This window comes from Cyprinus carpio, unplaced genomic scaffold (genome assembly GCF_018340385.1).
Source record: "Cyprinus carpio isolate SPL01 unplaced genomic scaffold, ASM1834038v1 S000006702, whole genome shotgun sequence".
NCBI lineage: Eukaryota > Metazoa > Chordata > Actinopteri > Cypriniformes > Cyprinidae > Cyprinus > Cyprinus carpio.
This window is the reverse complement of record NW_024879311.1, coordinates 151369-157160: the sequence shown is the minus strand read 5'-3', so window position 1 is coordinate 157160 and position 5792 is coordinate 151369. Positions and strand designations below refer to the sequence as shown.

Below are 5792 nucleotides of genomic sequence, written 5' to 3'. Positions count from 1 at the left end.
CTGTAGGAACGGAGCCAAAACATGACACAATCTAACACGTGGTATTTTAACAGTCAATTATTATGATGGCTTCTCTGTAATGTTTGACTATTAAAATGTCATACATCTCAATCAACAATATAAAACCATGTCAAAAAGAAGAGACGTACTCATAACATGTATTGTGGGGTAACGTTAAACAGACTGACTGTTTGCACATGACAGTTAAAACATTAAGATTAATTTAACTTAATTAAAATGGTAAAACAATGAGTAATTAACAAGCTTTCACAACAAACGTGCTAGAGTTTATTGTGCTGTCACTAAGTCAACACAAGCTTACCAGTCATGCAACAGTTCCGTTAAACGAATGTGCTAACAATTCATTTTACAGAGGTTAATCTATGATGGCTATATACATTTTAAGACTATTTAGCAAATCACGATCACTTCGGCCACATTCACTTTCCAATGAAATGCATCACAATTGTTTTTAATGTTGAACAAATAAGAATTGATTCACATTTGATACTCACACTCTGATTGTCCTCCATCTTCACTGGTCCTCTAATTCGCTAGGTGGCGTTGTCACTAAAAACCTAGGGTCCTAGAAATGTGGTCCTAGGATTGCAGTCCTGAAAATGCAGCCTCCGGTTCTGCAGGCAGATGCTACTCGATTTTACAAGCGTCACAACTCACTACAACAGGTTAAAGCTCGAGTTTAGTATGAAAGCAACAAACATTGTACAATAATATGACAAGAAATCAAAAGATTATAACTGAACTTACTGTAATGTGATCTTTATGCCAGTTTGTAACTCTTGGAAATGTGAATTTACACTCGGTTAGTTTTGAGACTCTTCTTTCGGTTTCGACACAAAGGCGTGTCCTCGTGATGCAGACCGCGCATGCGCAAGAGACCTCAGGTGACAACAACACACAAACCCCGCCCATTTGTCTGCTTTCAGTGTGTTAAATGTGTTCAGCGCCACCTGCTGCACTGGAGTGTGTGACAGAACACTTCCTCAGTTACATTCTACTCATCTAGTTCATATACAGTTCATTTACATTTCTTTACAATTACATATCTCAAATGTATCTGTGCTTATTTTACAAGTTACAAATTAATAAAAGAACACAGATTATACAGACAATTATATTTAATGTTGTTTCATTATTTGTAGATTAGAGTTCATATTTGACACAGTCATGAAAACAGCTGTAATTGTTTTCTAAAAAGCTGTTATTATTCATGTTTGGACTGAGTTCTCATCTCATTTACACAGTTCTGACGAGCAGCTGTCGCCAGCATCTCATGTTTCAGCAGAACTCACTAGAAATCACATTTGGGACTCATCTAATGTCTCTGTGATGACATCTTCTCGTTTATCCAGAAATTAATGTGACACACAATGTTCACTTACATTCTGCACCCAAACATCATTTATAACCTTAATAACATCCTGATAATAAAACATTTATAGTCTTAATACCAATCAAAATAACATCATATGAACTCAAACTGATGTCAGGATTCAATCTTTCAGTGTGAACGTCTAAGACAGTTTACTAAACAAGACTCAAACAGCTCAGAGTCACTGAAGAGCACATTTAAACTCTCATTAATATTCAATCAGATTTGTGCCAAATAAAACAAACACAAATATACATTGATAAATGATAAAAACACTCGTTCATTCTGACGCAAACTGTCGTGAGGCAGGGCTTAATGGCGGCTTTCGCTCTGATTGGCTTTCGTGAGATTCTGATGTGACTCAGTGAACCGGAAGTAGTGTTTTAGTGGCGCGGGCGCGTGTCTGGACTGGGGAGCTGTAAGTCTACACTAATGCTAATAACTGGATATTAAAAAACCTTAATTATAAAACCGATATTAAAGTATGAGTTTATTGAGATGAGTGTCGAGGAGTTTGGCCGTACTAATACAATAAATAGAAAGATCGAGATAAGTGTTATTCCTGTACAGAATGCAGCAGTTTTGGTCTTTACATTTAGATTGGTAAGTGTTTGTACCGGTATGAGTTTATTATTCACATGTCTGCAGTGCACTTCTGTTATGTAGTTTGATTCAGGATCTTGATTGCTCTTTACAACTCAAGATTTTACCATCTCTTTGAAGTAACTTTCTGATCAGTTTTGAGATATTGAGCTTCATATTTTATGTACATTTAAACAGGTTGGTACAGTCAATATTCATGTTTTTAGCAGTTAAACATAATTCAGGGTTAATTAACACAGTGAGCAGACAAGTAGTAAAAGATTTTAAAGAATGCTGATGTGTTTTCCAACAGGTCTTAAGGGCAGTTCATGTAAAATTGTTATCATTTACACACATTTATATGGCTGAAAGCTCAATTTATTTTGAAGAATGTCTGAGCTGTTTATGTCCATCCAATGAAAGTCAGTTTTGTTAAAAATCCCTTCACTCCCCGAACACTTTCATTATATGAACAAAAAACTCATCAGACATTCTTCAGGATATCTTCATCTCGCTTTTGACTCCTCAGAAGTCAGGTTTAGATCTCACATGTCAATAAGATGTAAATAAGCTCTTTTTAACCTCATTATCAGACAAATCCCAGTATAACGTATATCAGTGCATCACAGGTTCATTTATATTTTTGTTTTAACACTTTATTTTGTGCGTGTGAGTTTATTTAAATGTTTTCCAGAAAGCACTTTGTAAGACTATGTTAAAAGATGACAATGATATCTACAACTTTGCTTTATATTTGTAATATGTGTTATTCAGGGGGACAGGGAAGGCGGCGGCTGAATCTTGATGTCTTGTAATTTTTTATTTTTTTTTGCCCCCTGTTTGATCGACATCATGGAGAAATGAGAAATGAACATCACCGGAAATGTATTTTGTTCTGTTTCGCTAAGAGCAACTGTGATGCATGCAGCTGCTCTCGTCGTAAGCCTCTGTGTTTCAGCAGCTCCGTGAAGGTTTACAACTTACAATTTGATGGACATCATGGAGACATCAGGAGAAGTAAAACGCAGCCTCTTTGTTGTGCAAGGTGCTGATGATCATCTCAAATCCTACTGGCTACTATTTGCAGCAGCTTGTTGTGAAACGTGAGCATCTTTTCTTTCTATACTAGCATTGATGTTTAGACCTCATGTTTGCCATTTTTCTGTCAGCTGGCGTGTCTTTCTAGGTGGACTCCATTACATAAGTGTCACATCTGGTCCCACAAATGAGTGAAAACATACAAAGAGCTGAAAATCCTGAATCTCTTCAAGGATTGTTCGATGCCGGAGCTTCGAAGGGAAGTTCATATTCACTTCAGATGTCAATGAATGCAAATGTTTATTGTAAGAAGTCCACCGTTGGAGGATTTTCACAGACATTGATTACAAAATATGTCTGATAACTGATTGGATCACAGATCATTTACTGCAGTCTTCAGTGTCACATGATCTCAGAAATCATTCTAATGTGTTGATTTGACGCTCAAGAAACATTTCTGATTATTATTAATGTTGGAAACTGTTCTTTATTTGAATAACATTACTGTGGGAAATAGTGATACCTTTTTAATATTTTTGTATTACATTTATTAAAGCCTTTATTACATAGCAGTCTTTTTGTAACATATTTTAACTACTGTCTACTTTTGATTTATTTGATGAATAAAAGTATTAATTCCTTTTCTTTTAATCTTACCAAAAATGTTGTAATGGTTTCATTGTTTCCACAAATATTTTAAGCAGCAAAAACTGATTTCATTGATGATAATAATGAAGAAGAAATATTTAAAGTATCAAAATCATGATATTAGAATGATTTCTGAAGATCATCTGGACTCTGAAGACTGGAGTTATGATGCTGAAAATACAGCTTTGATCCGCAGGGAATAAATTAATATTTTTAAATGATTGAAATAGAAAAATTATTTGAAATTGAAATGTGCCATAATATTAGTTTTTACTGTACTTTTAAATAAATGCACTCTTGGTGAGCATGAGTGACTTCTTTCAAGAAGCGTTAAATGTTTCCATCTTTTGACAGGTAACTATTAATGTACAAGAAATGGAGAGAGGAAAAGAGGAAAGAAACGGCTTTATTAATATCGTTTGTTCCAGTGTTAACCTTCTCTGTAAACTTGCAGTTTTCTAAAGCAGCAGTTAGTTCTGTAAGCTAACTGCATTGCTTTTCAGATGTCTTGAATGATTGTTGGCACTGTGTGTAGTGATGTGATGGAAGTGTCTTAAACACATATTGTATATTTTACTATGCTCTAGATGGTGATAGTCAGGATGAGAGGCTCTCTCTGTCTCACAGGTGATGCAGTGACTGACTCAAGCACATAGACACCACTGCTTCTCTCAGAGACCAGCTTTGTAACATCTGTAGAGTTTGATCACACATGCAGCGAAGGCCAAGACACACTCTTTGCTCTCCTTATTGTCAGCGCATGCTCCCAAACCATCACACTTCACTGCACATCTGTCAGATTTGGAATGAATTTAAAGAAATCATGAAAACAGTTCAACATGGTGCTTGCTTTTTACAGAGTGTATTTGAAATGAACTTAAATGTCTAGACAGTGTTCTTCCCAATAGTTTCCTCACTTTCTTTAAATTCATAGATACTGTTCAACAACACTTGTTAATGATTTTACCTGCTTCTGAATGGTTTACAAAGTATTTTTGTTACAGTATTTTACAAAAAAAAAATGTTATTGTTCAAAATAAACGAATGGCAATTTAAAGTGATTTTATAGTGAATTATTATACAACAACAGAAAATAAGAAATTTGTAGATCATGACTCCTTTTGGGTGAACTAACCATTTAAGGTTAAGGAACTCTGGATGACATCAAGTGTCTGTAGATATAGCGCCCGCTCATTCAATGTGACGTCAAAGGATTGATCAATCCATGCAGAACAGTGAGTTTTTGGTCTGATAAAGGACAGCAGATCTCTGGCACCACCACACCATCATCCTCTGTGTCACTGTCTACAGTTTCCTCTTGAAGAAGCTGCTCCACCAGCTGAAAAAGAAACAGTCAGGTTGTTTTAAAATGCTAACTGTGTTGAACTCACAAAAGATAAGCCTGAACTATATTTAATTTGATAAACTGCTAAAGGATCTTACATAATCCCAAAGTAACTATATTCAAGTACATGAACAGGTCAAGAATGACAATCCTGAAATTTACTTCACATCGTTCCAAACTCATGTAACATAGGCCCTATTTACACACAGCACTGAAATGAGTCTGAGATCACTTTTACTTTAAGGGAAAGGGGACAGCATACTACCCTTACTATGACAAGGAGGAGCTTCATGATCATAAAAAAGAATGATATATTAAAGTGTTTGTTTATTAATAGCTTAGAGCCATGGCAGCTCCCCTACGGGTTTGGAACAACATGAGGATGAGTAAATGATGACAATTTTCCTTTTTGGGTGAACTAACCATTTAAGGTTAAGGAAATGAAGACAGAATTATAATTTCTGGATATTGAATTCTAACTTTGCATACTGGTGTCTGCAACTTTCCAATGTGCCAGAGCTGTTCTGGTAGAGATTTCCCTCTGTTCTGATGGGATGGTTGTTCCAGCTACCCATGAAGCACTTCAAGTCCAATTTCAGCCGTGGAAGAATAGCATAGTGCACACAAAAGAGCTGCAGTTCATCTGACAAATCAAGCACTCTCTCTTCTTCCATTCTATGCAGTACTTCATAGTACTTACAAGAGACAGCTGAAGAAACATCGCACCATAGACGCTCAATTCTAAAATAAAAAAGACACATTAGTATGGTCAAAACATAGCAAAAA

The 5792-nt window shown here is 35.7% G+C and overlaps 1 long non-coding RNA gene across 1 annotated transcript in view; it reads right to left on the bottom strand.

Moving 5' to 3' along the window:
* Nucleotides 1-4819: 4819 nt before the first annotated feature.
* Nucleotides 4820-5792, bottom strand: part of LOC109083636 — a 2013-nt gene continuing 1040 nt past the window's right edge. The window contains exons 2-3 of the long non-coding RNA XR_006159741.1: nt 5707-5747; nt 4820-5000 (exon numbers count right to left, since the gene is read on the bottom strand). This is a non-coding gene — a long non-coding RNA (uncharacterized LOC109083636). The remainder of the gene's footprint in view (nt 5001-5706; nt 5748-5792) is intronic.